The sequence below is a fragment of the Aythya ferina genome, assembly GCF_964211825.1.
Source record: "Aythya ferina genome assembly, chromosome: 11".
NCBI lineage: Eukaryota > Metazoa > Chordata > Aves > Anseriformes > Anatidae > Aythya > Aythya ferina.
Window position 1 is genome coordinate 4985404 of NC_140307.1, and position 18897 is coordinate 5004300.

General features: G+C 39.0%; 1 long non-coding RNA gene across 1 annotated transcript in view; it reads right to left on the reverse strand.

Moving 5' to 3' along the window:
• The window catches only part of LOC311442868, a 102560-nt gene extending 92673 nt beyond the window's left edge, over nucleotides 1-9887 (reverse strand). Inside the window, exon 1 of the long non-coding RNA XR_014696924.1 lies at nucleotides 9740-9887. This is a non-coding gene — a long non-coding RNA (uncharacterized lncRNA). The remainder of the gene's footprint in view (nucleotides 1-9739) is intronic.
• Nucleotides 9888-18897: the final 9010 nt, after the last annotated feature.

Consider the following 18897-nt stretch of genomic DNA (forward strand, 5'->3'; position numbering starts at 1 on the left):
TGGAATACGTACCTACCTCTTTGGTTAAAATCAGTGATCCATTAAGGCTTTTCTTGCTTTTTTCCAAGCTGTGAGCATACTGCGTATTTAAGTGTGTGTAAGAGTGAAGGTGGGGGGTAGGTTTAGCTGAATAAAAGATTGCTTGATATCTTGAAGTCCTTTGAAGAGTTTTATAGGCTTATAAAGCCCAGTGTGAATGAATGACATTTTTCCTCCTTTATTTTTACATATGGAAGTTTGTTAACCTGCTTTTCAATTAGTGAATAATTATTAATTATACTAATTACAGGTTTAATGAAAACCACGTACTTTGAAAAAAAAGTTAAGCTTGGGGCTGAAATTGTAGCTGCAGAGAGTGATGCTATGATAAAGGCTGAGGCAACATTTGTGCTTGTGGGGTTTTATATACACATAAATTTATTTGATAAAACAAAACACTAGAGCAACTTCTTACAGAAAAGAAAATCCATAGAGAAAATATATCCAATAAATGATTTCAGACAACCTTGATTTTTTTGAACCAGGAGTAATAACTGTTTATTTTGTTTTAAAACGAGAACCATACCAGAGACACAGGAATCCTAATACAACACACAAATCTGTCTTCATTTTAAGCTATCTACACAAAAACAACAAGAACTAATTGCAAGTTATCTGCTAGAAACTGTAATACTTTTTTTTTTTTTCCACTGACAAAAGAGAGCATTGCATACATTGAGTTTGCAATTATACATGTATGACACGACAACCAAGTCAGAAAACTTAGATCTGATGGTATGATTCTGTCCCAAGGAAACTCCAACATTTTCTCTTCACAAACTTTGAATTCCAAATAGGAAAGAAGCATGAACTTGAAACATCTCCATTTCCACATGACTATTTTATTGTAGTATGTTCTCTTAATTATACTTTTAGGTAAACTTTTCAGAACCCTCTGTAACAACACTATTTACTGCTTCTCCCTAGAAGGAAGCACCTCTAGAATGTTTTAAGAAATGTGTGAATCAGAAGCTTGTTATTTTATATTTTTTACACATATATATATAAAGACTAACAAGACATCCTACTCCCTAGAAAGCAATTATGTTTTAATCATAAGTTAATGTCAGTTTTAACTAAGGATAGAAAGGAAAGTCACTAAAGATCGGAATTTAAAAAGCTACATGTGCGTATATACAAAATTGCTCATTCATTCTGCCACAATATAATTTGAAATAATCTGAACATTCAATACTAAGTTTTATAGAAATAAAGCTGTTCTTTTTCAAAAAGCTTTGTCTTTTTTTTCCCTTTGTGGCTTTCAGAAGTTTTCCCTTGTCTTCTGCATTCAGTTGAGCATGTTTTAAAGCAACAAAAACGTTTCCATCACATTATTATAACAGAAATTGAGACAAATATTTGCATAATGAAAAATTATTATATAGATAATATCAATAATTATGATTAAAACCATCTATATGGGGGAGTTGAAAATGGAAAGATGGAACTAATATTTATAAATTACCACTGCAAAATTAATAATGTTAAATATTTTTTAAAATAGCATGCAAAGCAGCCAGCAAATGTTTTGTTTTAAACCTCTTTTTATAATATCGGTGTTACGTTTTCCACAATTAGCTGGTAACTTAATCCATCAGAAGTACATACAATTAAATCAACTATAAGGAGATGAAATTACTCTCCACATTTCTCTTCCCATGCAGAGAGAAATCCAAAATTAAAGCAAATTAACTGCATTATTGAAATCCACTTGTGATCTTGATTTTAGATTTAAACAATATTTCAGCAAATACTTAAACAGACAATTATTGTTTATATAGTAAACAGAAAACTGCCTGCAGTTTTAGATGAACTAGATTCACCAATATTGACAAGTACATAGCTGTTTGGACCCAAAATAAGACTTAATTACTATAGTCAACAACATTCATTATTGAATGCAGCATACAGCTTATATTAAAATATAACATTTACATATTTGTTATTCGCCCATCTTTCATACTAAGAAATTAGAATATATGAAAATGTATAGAATATTAAACATGCTGGCACTACAGATAGCAGGTATGAATCACTTTAGCAAGCTTTCAGACTCAGAACTCCAAATCTTTTCTTTCCAAACAAAACACATTAATTAGGCCCCAATCCTGCAATAGGATCAAAATCTTTATAAGAGTCAGACTCTCTGAATACAGTATGGTTCAGACCAGGACCCTTAACAGGCTCACAGTACTTCTTTCCTCTTGATTTGAGCTATTATCAAATTAAAGAACTGCTGCAGCTTGACTTTCTGCCAACTGTACTTGAATTTTCAGAGAACAGCTTTATTCCTTTCATAACCTATTTTTGAATGAATAGAAATATTAGCTGCAGATACCATTGCCTGAACATCACCAAAATTAAACAACATGAGAAGATGTGTCTGGTCCTAGGGGTAGAGCGCTACTTTTCATTGTCTATTAAGGCTCTGTGGGAAGAAATCTCTGAAGCTGCCTTTACAGGGCAGTTTTGGGGCATGTTAAAGCTTCTTGTCTTTCCCTGTCCCCCTGCAGAAAATTTGCTGCCTACTCAGACCAGGGAGCTTTTCCCCAAATGCACAATAAAGAAAAACCTGCAGAGATCTCCCCACTGGCTTTGTCCCATGGTGCAACTCCCACTGACAACAGCATAGAAATAGTTGGGGTCTGAAATACGAAGCATGATCACTCTGGACAAGCAGCTGCTGTACACATCACACAGGAGCTGTAGCATGTAATAGCCCTCGGGTCAGTATGGATGTCTACAGCAAAATCAGACAGCTGAAAAACAGCCAGTAGCAACTTTTGGCACAGACCTGTCAAAGATGTACTTGCCGAGGCTCCTTGGTAGGTGCCAGAAAAACATTTTGGTTTTTGTGCTAGGGTCTACAAAACCTTATGCAAGTTTTAGGCAATGCAGAGGACCCTAAGCACAACCCCCAACAGAACAGTGGAACAAAGCAGTCATGTCATATTTCTAAATTTAAATGCAAGTAAATAAATTTACATTACAAGTTTACATGCAGGAGAGAAGTGTCCCAACTCCCCAGGAAAAACTGCATCCCTAATTTCCACTTCAGATCATTTAACAACTTGCAAGCCCTTTGCACCAAGCCCTAGATTTGTATCCATTACCCACTCCCCACCTAGATTTGTATCCATTACCCACCCCCCAAAAAAAAAAAAAAATCAGGTTTCATTTCTAGCATGAAAAACACTTCCATCCAGATCCTTAGTTATAAGGCTTTCTGCAGTAGATCCTACAGTGGCCAACTCAGATCTGAGTAAAAAGGGCTAGACTGGCTATGAATCCTACCCGCTCCAGAAAGGAGCTCCTTTTTCCACCTTTGCAAAGAGCACCATGGAGGGAAGCAACCATACAGAGGCATTGCTCATAGCTCACCCAGAAAGTAAAGCAACTGCAGCTCCACAGGCTGCTCTTGGGTTTGGGATGTGGATTTTCGTTGCCAATTTGTCTTAAATGGTTAACACGGATTTCACAAGAGGAAGTAACCATTGTAAAATGGCTTTAGTAATCAATATATCAAAGTTTTTTATCAGAAGGACTTCACTAACATAATTCACAACCACAATGGGTTGGAGAAGAAACATATCAGCAGTAGGTCACAGCATGACTTACTCAAGCCATGCTCTTCTCTGTATTCAGGTGTAATTCCCCTGAAATCAATGAGAATTGGCTTGAGTAAGGAGTAGGGTTCACTCAGTGATAAATCTGAAGTTAAGATATCCAAAGCTTCACTATAGACCATTTCAAGGACTAGCTCTGATTACTCTTCCCCAGCAAGGAAAAAACTGAGCTCTCACATTTCAAAATCAAGGGTGGGCTGATAGGGCTGCCAAATCTCCTCCAGCATCACAGCACACTGAAAAATGGCAGCTCATTGTTAACACTCTTCAGAAGCCCCTTATTTCCATTTACATGAGTTCATTAGGATTACACAGGTGACTGATGTTATATGCTAAGTGTCTCCATGATTGCACAAAGTGCCGTATTAACAAAAATCAAAAATAAAAGTGGTTTGTCAAACACCATACATAAAATGCTGAATGCTTCATGGGCAAGTGTTTTAGCCTCCATATGCCTGCACACTATGAAGCAATCTTTAATTACATGATCACGCACAAAACTTCATCCTCAGTGATGGTAGTTCTACAACATTACAAACAACAAAACCCAAGGGAAGCAGCACCTAGGGCTACTTCCCTGCCTTCTCCAGTAATGCTGCACCAATATAAACCTGATCTTGTTGTTCTCAGGTTTTCAATGCAACTAAGCAGCTTGTTTCAAGACATAGGAGTGAAAACAGCCTGCAAAACCAACTGTCTTCACCTTTACAAAGTCCATTCACCTCGGTGAATTTTGCATCAGTTTTTGCATCGACCCAAGCATTTACTGATAGAATTATTGTAGTCCTCCTGTCCTTCTTTTCTCCCTTCCCTAGGAAGAACATGAAGGCTGACCCTACAAAAACATCTGCTTGCAATTTCACCTACAAACACCTTGAATTCCTAAAACCCAGAGTTTACCATCCTACTCCATAGGTAATGCCTAAAATCAACTAGCTAACCCGTTTTACCATGAAAACACACTGAAAAGTTAAGAGCTGTTTATATATTGCACACCATACGCCACACATCAGTTAAATACATATGGATCCAGGCAAAATACAAGTATCCAACTGATTCTTCCCTGATCCTAACACAAAAGCCTGTATGCATCTTTACTCCTAGGAGCAATCCCGGCTACTTCAGCAAGACTCTGCTGAGGGGAGAAAAAAATCATGTGGAGAAATTAGTTCACGTTAAGCTTAAAAATATTGTCGTTCCTTCCTTTACATTATTTGCTGATTGATTCCTGATTCAGGGTCTTTATGGGAATTTTGTATGATAGGCACTTCTGCAGCAGGCAAAGTGACAGCGAGTCTCGGATGGATTTCTGGACAACGGAATAATATTGTATCATCGTGTCTGCACGGTGCCCTCTCCATGCACAATAGCTCTGAGTGGCAGTGCATGGTAAGCGGATGAAGCAGTAAGAAGTGTATGATCTGATGAGCTTGGCTAAGCTGGGGGCGTCTCCTCTACTCGGCTAAATTAAAAACCTCCCTGCAATTTCAGCCCTAATCACCCCCTCTGATGCTGTAATTGATGATGGTCAGTTAACTCCTTCACTCCCAAGGCCATTTATCAGAACCTAGGGAACTGTGCTTTAGCCAGCTTCTCATAGCTTACATCACTTGGATTTAGCTTTTTTAAAAAAAAAAAAAAAAAAAAAAAATTTAGAAATATTAAATAAGTGATATGAAGTATACAGAGAGTCACAGCGTAAATATTTCATGGCAGGTCTCTGGTTACTTTAGAGCCATGGTGCCTCACTCCCAAGTGGCACAAGCTGTCTTTAAGCCTGGTTTGTGGAAAATCTCTCCTCTTCAATGGCACCGAGACATACATTGGCTTCTCTGCCACTCTCCTCCCTGTGGCTGGCACAGGCAACATGCCAGCAGCATTATTACACCCTTGCACCTCCCAGCTGGCAAAACAGCCCTTTGCAGCCTTTACCAGTTGGTGCAAGCTGCTCTAACTTGTGTTGAGAAACCAAACCAGAAAAGAAAGTCCTATTTGCATTTTCAGCCTGATTCCAGACACAGCCCCTGTATGCTCTACATACAGGCTTACTGTTAGTTCCTACACAACATGTTCCAAACTTAATAACAAAGGTGTGACTAGAGCTGTTAAAATGATTCCAGAGCTGAAACAACATCTTTCCATTCCACCTTCTATTTATAAAGGTTTGTAAGGAATTGTCTGTATAGTGCATTGTTCTTCTCTTGCAGAATTCTTTAAGTCTGACTCATACAAAGGAAGAAAAAAATCTATAAGATGTGATATATGTTTATACTCAGCTGAATAAGAGGCTTTACAGCATTGGGAAATCTATAGCATGAATTATTCTAACTGATTTATAATAGACAGCAATGCCTTAAGGACACTGTTCTGACTATTTGTGCTTTCATAACAGGGTCGATGTACTAGCTGCATCATATTCAGTAAGTAGAGTATCCAAAGTTTATGTCCATATACCAGTTTTAGAATGACAGCCTATTACTGTACTTTAGATGAGGGCAAGAGGCAATGCCCCCCCCCCCTCCACACACACACATTTTTAAGGTTGTAACTTTTAACATTGTGTCTTGAAAGACTCAAATGTGCATGCAACTTATAGTTAACATAGTTCCAGTATCAACACACAATCATCATGCCTAGATTTTTAAATCACCCCATGCTGTACTAGAACACCAGCAGCTGCTGAAGTCTTATCTTTAATTTCTGTTGTGTTGCTTTGCTCTCTTTTCTGCATGGGGAATAGGCTGCAAAGTCTTGATAGGGTAAGGCTATTTTGTGTGCAGATCCCAGCACTGCCACTCTGTAAATAGGAAACCAGCTGACTCAGGAGACATCTGGATATCAAAAGATGTGTCAGCTCAGTTGAGACCAAGGCAGAAACCCCTTTTGCAGCTCACTGCTTGAGTAGCAGAGGTTCAAAGCTGCCCCCATAAGATGTTTCAAGACTACTTTACCCAGTGACTAATAGCTGACTGGTGCCTGATGGGCAAGAAAATTGGATGAACTGATAGACCTTTCCACCCAAGGTGCCATTCCTTGTCATCTGTCTGTGTAGGAGGGCAGTAATTTTTCTAGATACTTTGACAGATGAAAGCATTGATTCTAGACAGCCATTCCTACCCAGATAAGTGATTCATCTTGTAAACAGTACCATATTCTCATATACTACATCATTTTCCAATATAAAAAGGAAAAACACATCTCTTTATTTTTCTGGATCCATGAGAAGGACAGAGTCCTGGCTGGTTTCAGACAGTCTTTGATCAAGCCCTACTCTCAGGTAACAGTCTGAAAATATAGAAAAAGACAGGGAAATAACTTTAGAGTCTACGTCCCTTGCTGCTGTTATTCTTGAAAGAGATCATTTCTCAGGCCCCCAAAGTAACCACACCACCCCTCTCTTCCAATACTACTTGCAGCGTTTGACCAATGCAGCACAACACCAAAGTTCATATCAAAGGAGGAAATGACAATTCGGTCTCTAACACAACAGAACAGCTGGCCCTGAAGATCTCCCAGCACAACCAGGATCCACGTGGCACTGGAAGACGGTGTGTCTGCCAGTCAGTAAATGAATTTAATTAAGCAGCAGAGTGACTGGTCTCATATGGCTGGAACTGTTGAGTATAGGTGTGTGTGTGCATGCACACTCTACACATTAGCAGAACCAAGCCAAACTGCAGAAGAATCCATGAACTTCTCTTGTAGCAATTAAGCTAAACAGACCCTTGCTCTGCCCATGCCAGTAGGACATCTACTGGACTTGACTTTTCAGGAAATTACTTACTGCTTGAAAGGTAACACATAGGAAGAAATATGTGCAAAAATACAGAGTTGTGAATTCTATATGCCTTGTTCTGTACTTTACACTGCTTTACACCAGTTTGAAGACATCATGACACGACAGAATTAAGCATGTTAATGAAAAATAATTTAAAGAACATCTAAGAAAAATATCTCGAGATCAGGCTGTCCCCTTTTCAGGTCAGATTTGATAGCTTTGCTCATGGAAAAAGCATTACTTACTGTTATTAAAGGAAATGTGCCCAAGGCATTGAGGAAACAGTTCCATTTACTGGACCTACATGCAGCTATGCTTCTATATCCAAATGACATGCAAACTACTAGTACACAATCAACTGTGAAAGATAATATATTCACTTTTTGAATATATACTTCTGTATATACAACTAGCTAGCTCTCAGCATCTATTCAGGCACTAATACCAAGACCACTCCAAGAACATCTTTCCTTTTTGCAGCCCCTTTAGGGCAACAGAGACAAGGGCCACAAACTAATTTAATTGGCCAGTGGGGATTTCCCTTAGAGGAGAAAGCACTCAGACTACATAGGACTGACATCTTACCCCATTCTCCTTTTGTAGTCTGTGACAGAAATGAGTCTATTGGCGACAGGCGAGACACACCAGCCATATGGCCACAGCACTTTGTGTTACAGCTATTGAGGACCAACCTATCTCCTAACAGGACAACTGAAAGTCACAATAAGCCAGTGCAGGCCACCATACACCTAAGGTTTTCCCTGCAGAGTTCTCGAAGATGGCAACTGAGCTCCATGTTATCTTTGATTTAACCTTATTCCCAAAGAGTGCTTGCGGAGAACACCCAATGAGAGACTCCATCTAGTCTGCTGGCCTTTGCTGGCCTTCCATTCCCACTTTCTTATTTTGAACAGTCTCACTGTAAATGAGTAAAATATTGGAACATTAACTTATATTGTACTGCAAAGTCTATTCCAGTAAACCTGTCAAAATTGGCATCATTAATAATAATACTTAACACTTACATAGTGCTTTACATTTTCAGAGCACTGTAGACATTAAGTTAATTAACAAGTGACAGTTTCACAAGCAGAAGCTCTCCCTGCAGCACTAGTCTGTATGCCTGAATTTCTCACAAAGTCTCAAACTCTGCATTAATCCACTTGTCTTTCATCCTTCTGAAAAGATTATCTTCCTTTTTATTCGCCTCCTTTGGACATATACACCCATGCTTTTAAAAACCAAGCTATTAAAAAAAATTTAGGTGGAAGAACACTGACTTAACATAAGCTAATTGGAAAATCCACATTACCCTACTTTTCAGCCTAAATTACACAAAAATCAGAACTCTATCAAGCAAATATCTGGACAGAATATGTCTCTAAATGGGTGTAAAGTGTACTTAATATTGATTGCTCTGCAATTTCCCAAACTGTTCAGAAACAGAGAGACATAATTAGGTTTTATTTGAATTTTTCCTTCGGGTTTGAAAAGAAAGATGGCAAAAAAAAAAAAAATCAATACGTTAGTCTATCTACAAAAGTAAAGTAAGTGAAACCCTTGTCTCTAGCAATTTATCCTATGAATTCACTAGGGAAAACAGCAGTCAGTTCTAGGAGCTATATTTCAGAGGAAGCCTATGGAGCCAGCACTAATTTCCAAAGTTTAAATTTAGGCATGCCAGTGTCACAACAGGCTTGTCTTCCATTCATAGCCCACCAAGCAAGATCAGCACCCAAAGGACACAGTTGTATCAGAGGTCCTCCATATGTGGCCTACCTACTCAAGGCAGGGTAGAGCCTTACTCAATCTGGTCTTCATCAAGATAGTCAAGTTTACAGAAGCAAAGGAACAACTTGAGAAAATGCACCAATAAGCCTGTTTTCCAAGATGCTTATGAACAGTAGAACCCACAATCCACATGGGCAACATAAGCACTTGCTGCCCATGCGAGCCACATAAGTCCCATGTGTCCACACTACAGAAACGCTGCAAACACCATCATGTCCCACAGCACCAGCCTCAAAGAGACCACTCAAAAACAAAGTCCAAACATTAGTGCAAGAGTGGAAAGAACTCCTCTCCCAGCCCTTCAATTAAGACACAATCTCATCTCCAGACAGCTATATGCAAGCCATGAGGATTTAAAACACCCTCACCACCATGTTGAAAAAAGCCCTCCTTTTGGAAAGCCCTCAGAATCTCTAGTCTGCCCTCCTCTGAGTTCCCAGCAACAGCCTCAGCATTCACAACCAGGAGGAACTGAAAAGTCACAATCAGCATTCAAGTTACTCACATGTCTGATGTCTTCAGATTCAGGATGGAGCCAGGCTTTGCAGAAGCATTTCCACCAGAACATTTGTAGATCTTCAAGATGGAGCCTGATGGCCACGCTGAAACACTACAGCTGCCTGCACTGATGAGGGAACACCACAGCAATCCACGTCTCCAGCAGCCAAACCCTAGGGCCTTCATTCCCACTCTTTTATGGCAGGGCAATGCAGAGGCCATAGTTAAAAGCCATCCACCATCCACCAAAATGGCAGTTCTGAGGGTAGGCAAGGTGCTGCAGCTGGGTGGCCTACCTTGTTTGGGGGTGCACCTCATTCTTGCTGTGGTGCCTTGCTGCATGCTCTCCTTTCGCATTCAGTCACAGTGCCCTGCTCATTATGTGCCACCATTTTCCTCAGTACCTGTGCGACTGCTGGCAGCTTTTCTTAAAATCCCACCTCCTAGAGTCAGAGGGTTTGTGCTTTTCTGGCCCTGTTTCAAAGGAGAGGTTTGTGGCTGTTGTGACCTGCTTGAAAATATCGACAGCTAAACCACTTCAAACATACAGGTGCTACCGGAAGAAGAAGAAGAAGAAGGAAGAAGAAGGAAGAAAAAAAAAAAAAGGCATTACAAGTGCCCTACCCTCCATTTTATAAGCACCTGGAGCCCAGCATAGGCAGAGGGGACTTGGTCCCCTTCTCCACAAACTGCTCAGGCTGTGCCTCTGTGACTCTGGAAAGCAGCTTCACTGTACAGCACAACTGCTATGAGGATTTGGCCATGACGTGAATGTTAATTTATAGCGTAACAGTTATATTGGGAAGTGATGTTTCTTCTAAGTTAGTTCATGTGTAGAAGCGGGCAAAGTCCTGTGCATGCTCAAGGTGTGGAAGGCAGGGAAGTTGCTGTAAACTCTTTCAGGTGGCACTTCCTGTGGGGTCAGACCTTCAGCTGATGGAAATCAGCATTTCTCTGCTAAAAGCAAATGGTCATATAGCCTGGTTATTCCAACAAATCCATTGCTTAAAAAGAGCATTGTAAGATCTAAATATCTGCTAAATTAACTATTTTAGATCCAAAAACATGTTTTTAATTTCATTTCAGTATAAAGACATCTAATGCTAGTAAGCTGTTTGGTCACAATGTGCTTATGCACAAACATGCACACACAAAAATAGCCAAACTAACTTATTCAGCTAGGATGAGTGATTCTGAAACAACCTTAATACTACCACGTCAGTGCACAGTGCGAACAACAATTCACAATTTCTCTTCCTCTAATAGACAGCTCAAACACTGGCGAAGCTCCTATCAGAGCATTTAATATCTGCTGTAAGCCTCTGTTTAGCAGGAAGATTACATCCCCCAGATTTCACAGTTCAAAAGTTCATGCTGTACTGTTCTATTTATAGACTTGCCTGACATTGCTTCTTCTTTAGTACAGATATTCTGAAAAAAAAAAAAAAAGAAAAAAAGAAAAAATGGAACTTGATTTTAAAGAGTTTATTTTGTGCAGACAGCACCATCTCTCAGTCCTGCACCCAGTCATAAGGAGCTTTTGTTTGCTAGCATGAAGTTTGCAATTAAAATTTCTTCTGACCTCTCATTAGACTTGGAACTTTGAAAATAAAGTTACAATTCAGAACTGAATAATCAACACTAACATCAACATATGCTTTGCTTCTAGTTAATAATTTTATCAGGAGGAACACAATGATTAAAAATAATAATAATTTTGAGAGATCCACAGGTTAAAAATTACTTTTGCTTGAAAAGAATGGTCATGAACAGAAAGATTCTTCCAGCCTGTAGTTGCTTGATTATTTTTATATCTAGTTTTCCCTTCCCATTGTATGTATTTTCTGTAGGTCTTTCAGCAAGTAAATCCCTCATCCTCCACCTTGGTGCAGGACTGCTTTAGAAACACAAAATAGATATTTTAAGTCATCTCTAGATATTCAGTTCCAGAGAGATAAGACGCAGGCCTCAGTTTAATCTCATTTACACAGATCAAAATCAGAACTCATTTCACTGGAGTAAGCAGTGCGACACTGCTGTAAAGCTGCACAGCTTCTTACTTGGGGCAGTTTTGTGTGTGATGTTTTTAACACATCTCTGTGCCAACTTATTTGAATGCATTATTTAATCAAACCTCTCTTTTAAAAACAAGGAGGCACTCATGTTTGTGAAGAGCTCTGGCCTGCCAGTACTTTCAGGTCAATGTTGTACACACACAGCCTCCAACCAGCTTGACCCTGCCCTGATCTGGGGTTGGCAGTATCACGTTGATTTGCCTTTTCATTCCTCTGTGCAAATGATCAAATACCTATTTTATAAGTGGACTAAAAAAGGAAGAAGGCAGTGAGAGGGAAAGCTTCTGAAGCAAATTAAGGAGAGGTCTCAGATTCACATCTCCTGGAGATATAGAATGAAAACAAAACTGCGCTGCCATCTTCATTGGCAGAATTGGGTCTAAGAGTCTTGCCTCTAAGTACGCATCCTTGCCATCTATTTAGCAAAGCACTTTATGATTGTTGAATGTGTTGACTATCTTTCAAGTGCTGTCATCTAGTTAGAGAAACGATTTACTTACTGATTCATCTGAATATTAAAAACATCAGACAGCATTTCTCAAAAATGTGTTGCTCTGTAAGCAGCAATGTTGGTGCTGTGGTTAGTTTATTAAGTGAAGCACAGGTCTGAGAGACTTTTATAACTGAATCCAGCATGTTTGGGGCTTGTGCATTGTCTTTAGGTCAAGCCTAGCTGAAGTATCCCTTAGTCACTTGCTGCGCACGGCATCATTTTCAGGGAGCAGCTTCTCACCGTCTTTTCTGCTCCATGTTTCCCCATGGTGTCATGGGCTAGAGGGGACACAGGGCTGTATATGACTTTTCTGCACTATGAGTAAGGATCAGAAACAGTGGGACAACCTCACTCTTTTCCACAGTACTCCAGAGGTCATGAAGTATGTGCTTGAAGGCACATGTGTATTTAATCAGTTCGGACGTTAAAGAAAATCAAGCTCAATTTTATGCATGCCCTATCTAGCTTGGAACCACAGTGCCCAGATTTCAGGCATATATCTTGCATCTTTACAAAGGAACACAATTTGCTGCCTAATGCTATTCCACTCCTTTTTCCCGAGGGGAATGCACCTTCTGAAGGCATAATCTGTAAGCTCCTTAGCCAGCGTATCTTCTGACAAGCTTTGCCCTGCTAGTCCTCACAAAGCAGCCTGCACACCCTCGGTTCACACTCCTCTCAGCTGAGATGACAGAAGCAGGGCATTCTGAGTGCCACTTCTCATGCTCAAACTGCGAGTAGTGAACTGCTTACACAAATCCTCCTCTTAAAGTGGCTGGCCCAGCGTGACAGCTTTCGGCGTGGTAATGCAGAGCTGTACACCTGCAAGAGCCAGCTAGCCTGCAGTGGTGAGAATGTTTTGATCGCAGACTGCAGTAAATATTTAATTATCGTGTGATTTCGTCTGTGGAAACCTCAAAGCATTTCTCAATATCAATACTTGCTCTAGTTATATGTAACCATCTTTCAACTTTAAGAAATATATTCAGGAGTGATAATAAATATTTCATAAAACTGTAACTAAAACCTGTTTGTAGACTAGAGGTGACCTGCTGCTTATTCTGAGGTGAAAGAAAGTACTTCAAGAGTGTATTAATTTCAAATAATTTTAAAGAAGTCTTGTATTTGTTGGATATCTGCTTTACCCAGCTGAAAATCAAGGCCACGATGACTCAGTCATTATACTGTAACGTGAATTCACTGTCCTCCCTTCATACAACATACACAGTATGATTCAAGGTTAAGCATAGAATATCAAAAGACTCATAGCATGGACAATTTTAATGGTAAAAGAACCTTGACTTTTACTGATTATATTAGTTCAACTAAAATTGACCTTCAATATATGAAGATTTCATTTTCACAAATAAATGGTATGACTGATGCCTTTTATTAGGCTTACAAAAAAGTAATCAGAATTGAAGCTTTCAAGGCCACAGACTCTTTTTCAGTTCAAATTACTGATAACGGAAGGAAACAGTTATGAGATCTTAAAAGCTAAACTAATCTTTTCTGTTTGTTTGTTTCTTAGTAAAAGGCAGTAGTATTACTAGAGGGGTCCCACTAGCTAGCATTGCTGCTAAATAACAACATGCCACTTTCCAGCATTATCACCAGAGTTGTCACTTGTGCATATTTATCCAGTTAATGGGATGGATTTATTACAAGTATTGAATAATTTGGACCCAGCCTACACTGATGTATTTTATGGCATGTGGTCAACACAGCTATTACGGCATGGATCTGCAACTGCTCTATAAACTGGAGCATACAGTCATTAAAATGAATGAGCACAAGTGTTTGTTATGCTGTTTTTAATTATATGTTTATCTCCTTCTCTTTTATACTTCCATTTTATTTATACCACATGTGGTCACATATGGGCCATGGATGTCATCTTAGGGAGTTTAGACAAACCCTAGGCAATCATCTTACTTTATTTAGGAGGGTATAACTTATCTTAGCAGCAATTATAGGGCTATACATCTTAATTTACATCCATATTCCTGATTTTCAGTGAAGTCCAATATCCAGAGCTGAGGGTATGCTAAGCAAAAAGGAGCAAAAAGGTTTCACTATCGTGAAAAATCATTAATTATCAGAAGGATTAGACTCAACTCCCTATTAGGAGTTGGACTCAATGATCCTTGTGGGTCTCTTCCAACTCAGGATATTCTATGATTTTATGATTTTAATGTTTATCACAGATTAAAGATAGCATTATTAATTACATTAGATGTTTACCTTATAAATTCCTGAAGGAGTTGCTTTAATAACTTTTGTAGAACAGAAAACCCTGGAGACAAAAACTTATGGAACTATTAGTTTAATAACTAATAGTTTGAAATTATAATTTAAGGCACAAATTAATGCTACTTACAGGGCTCAGTTCTGTTTTCTTTGAGTTCTGCCAAGTAGATAAATGTAATTCCCTTATGTACTGATGAAAATAAGTCTGAAATGATAACACAGGTATTGGAGATATTGTACCATCTCTGATAGTACAGTTCTACTGCCAACAGACAGGGAGCCACTAGAAACCAGACTTTATGTAATGGTACATGAAACCCAAGGGACTGGTCCATGCCTCTGGGGGCCATTGGCATCATGTTAGGCCTGTAGTTTATGCCATGAAGGCCCTTTGACTTGTTCTTAGTTGGCTTATGGGCTTATTCTTCATATAATTTCAACAAAAAGATTAAAAGAAAATTAAAAGCATTCTTCAGTGAGTTGTATTGCCTTCAAGTTTGCTTTCTGTGAATGTTAATGCCAGAAAGCACAATCATCTGAACTTTCATGAAAGTCAAAGACACTGTTTTAATCCATGTACTTTCTTTGGACAATTGGCAGTCAGAGACTTGCTAGACAGTAGCTTCCAGACACACATGCATCTATAAAAATTTGCATGTATATATACATTGCTTTTCCCACTGGGTGGGCTATCAGTTGTACTCCCAACTTCAGCTCAAGGCCTATATCTTTCACATGACAGAATGTGAGCAATTTATGCATTTAGCTAAATCAGCTTAACCTGGGTCAAACTACACCCATGTTGGAGCTCTGCCATCATACGCAGAAAAGAATTATAGGTCTGATGGTACATGTTCTGATGAAGGAGAAGCAGTGACACTGGACTGATCAACAGTTTAACTATGACACTACTGGCTCCCTCTGAGGACAGGATCAGGTCTACTGAAATGATCAATTTAAGTTTTAAATTGTACTTTTAATTATTTAAAATAGAACATCAGCAGAGCTAGGGAAAAAAAATCCCTTTGTGTCAAACAGTAATTACATCTGACTTCTGCACTGAAAACTCTAAGTTCTGTAGTACTACATTATAACTGCTTAAAAGTATAAGGTTTTTTCTTTTGCATAGTTCAGATTGTGCACTGAACTAGATAGCTTTGTTACTAGGGCACATGGCTCTCCATTCCTGGAACCCCGCTTGAACTCTTTACTTAAATGAATACACTGGTTTTGCTCAGTCATTAGTAGGCAGTAACTCATATCAAAATGCATTGCATTTAATTCAGGACAGTTGGCAGTCTCTGCACAAGAGAGACTCCAAAATGAGCCAGCATATAAAGGGGAGGGGGGGAGGAGGAAATGTCTTCAGCTTAGAGCTGGGGTTACCACTAGGGCAAGGAGGGGATTTTCTCACTCCAGCTGTCTGCATCAGAACTGGTATTCAGTTTCTGGTACTCTGAGGACTGTAATCTTGGGGCGGGGTGGAGGGGGGAAGAGAAATCTTAATGCTTACTGGGAGAACAGAAATGTGATAATAAGCCATATAAAAAAATCAGAAATATACATGCTCATGCATCAATCACCTCCATTTCAGATGCAATGCCAAACAGAGGGGATGAATGAGGGCTCAGCTCAGTTAGGAAGAGTGCAAAAATCAACAGCACTAAAGCTACTTTTCAGGTTAGCATAATCTTCTGTCTGCAAACACTGTTTTATCTGATTTATTTTTTTTTTGATTTTTTTTTTTTATTGGACAGCTGTGATCTTCTCCTTTCAAAACCTTGTCACTGCTGTTCAGCAGAAATGTAAGTGATATGATTAAGGAACATGGCATCTTGTATAATCGGTCGTAATCATTATCTAGGGGTTTCAGTAACATGACACATGCACAGCAACAGCAGCATCTGCTATGGACTGACAGATATCTCAAGCTCAGGATGATGGAAGCACACTCAGGGATTTGTAAACTTGTCTTGGCTAATGCCACTATCCTGATGTGAACCTGTTGTTGGCTACGCTGCTTAAAGGCCAAAGATTAAAAGTGTTTTATAAAGTTCATCGTATCCCTCCTGAACCTACATCTCTGGCTGGTGTGGGATGTATCACCTTAGCAGACCTTTCCCACTTTCACTGATAGGGTGGTACTTTTGGAAGTAGCTGTAAAGAGCAGAACTCTATTTTTATAGCATTTCCTCACCATGCATTAGGTTGGTCTTTTACACATACTCAGTATTAGATTAACCATCTTTTAAAAGAAGTCAACAAAGTTGAATTGTGTAGTATACTATGTAAGTTATAAACACTAGGGGATGGATTCCCTGCTTCAGGGACACGTGACAGTAACTTTAACGAGAGCTACCGTGTCCCTGCTGCTTGCTTAGAAGCTCTGTACCTTATGTATATGCTGAAGTCTGCTGGCCATAGCCCCAGAGACACCAGACATATCCTGGGTGGAGATCTGGGCATAAAGGAGATCTGAAGTCTGTGTCTTCCTCAGCCTGCAGAGACTAAAACCAAATCTCTCACTTTCTGTGCATGTTTCCCAACCACTGTGCTGTTAAAGATCTGGGAGAAATAGAGATGAGAGATGTTTTCCATGCCTCCTTGTTATAACAGGGTCACTGGGAGGCAAATGGCAGTGAGCCAGGAGAGCAACAAGCAATTGAGAACCAGGCCAGAAATGGGATACAGGCATTTTTTTTATTATTATTATTATTGTGGCAAAATTTAGAACAGCTGTAGGCTGCATTAATTTACTCTGAGGTCTGACTGATTGCCAAAGCTGTGGCTGGGGACATCACTTTTGTACACCAACTGTGGAAATTCATCATTCCTCCCCATTGACATTGGAGGATTGATACCTGGGCATTGTTCATTTATTGTGATTCCAAAATATTTCTTTCAGTCACTTCTAGACAGGATCTTGTATTCACTCTGCTTCATTCAACTGTTTGTAAACACTACTGCAGCCATATTTCTGGTATTGTTACAAGGCAATCAGACAGTGGGCATGGTGAAGTCAGGCTTGCTCTGCAATGAAAGGTTTTTTAAGCAAACATGGTGGTTTATAAAGGTAAAGTCCATCTAGACAGGCTAGTACATTTTATTTGTATTTTTCATCCATCTCAGCAACAGGAGTGTAGAATTCAATACTCACAGCTGACAGATTCCAAGTAACATTGAGGGTTATTCCCAAGTTACAGCAAAGATGATGTTTGTTATCCAACAGTTGTTAATAAGGTCCACATATGAGGAGGTCCACATATGACAGAGGTCATAATCTGTCTTGGACAATCTTTAAACAGGTTAAATGCTTTAAATTAATTGCTTACTCTTCTGCATATTGTATATACACTCCTACTCCTGAAAAGAACTCTAGATCAAGTTGCATCAAACCATGTTATCTAAGAAAAACATGGCTAATTGTTCCAAACTTATTTATTCCCACTTTACATTCTAAAGGCTTTCTAGATAAGGATGCTTCATAACATTTTATATTATGATTCAGATTCCCTTGCTGTCACCATGGAGGACCTTATTCCACAAATATTCTTCTCAGGTTAGCTTTTTTTTTTTTTTTTTTTTTTTTTTTTGATTATGGGAATCAGCTATGTTGATTTATACCATTTGAAAATCTGGACCATTGAGTTCAAGAGGATGACTAATGGAGTCAGGTGCTTATCAAGTTCAGAGATGGTATCAGAATCTGATTCTGCTTGTATCTGGGGACAAAGGACTGAGACCTGATGAAAGGAGAAGCAATTAGTTAACCACCTTTATGAAGAAGACAAAGACAGAATGCAAACGCACCTGCCTCTTTAAGGCTTCCTCTACTACTGCCTCATGGAACAAAAAAAAAAAAAAATAGTTTTGCTTTATTCTCAAATACAAACATATTGAATGATTATTGTGTCAGTGCCAGGATGTAGGTATCAAAATTCACTCTTCCTTCTAGTGTTCTTGCAGGTCAAGGTTTGAAAGAAAAATATGTGTATAAATAAAACAGGCACAGATCAGATGTAAAAATCCACCTGCTACATTTATTAATGTGATTCTGCCTGTGAAAATATAATGTCTAGAATTAGGTATCCTGAAAGTACAGCTAAATAAACTTAAACAGAATTTTGAATAAAGATACATTTGGGTATATAAACCAGGAAGAGATTAAACGTAATATAATCAAGCGTACAAAACAGAATGTGACACAACAGGGCAATGATCAGTATTTCCACTCTTAAAAATTACATTTTTACATTGCCACAGGTGAAGTTACTATAGCTGCTCCCACTTTCTGCATAGATGTTAGCAGGTGTTCCTGCCTTCCCTTTGCCTCTGAGACAAACACCT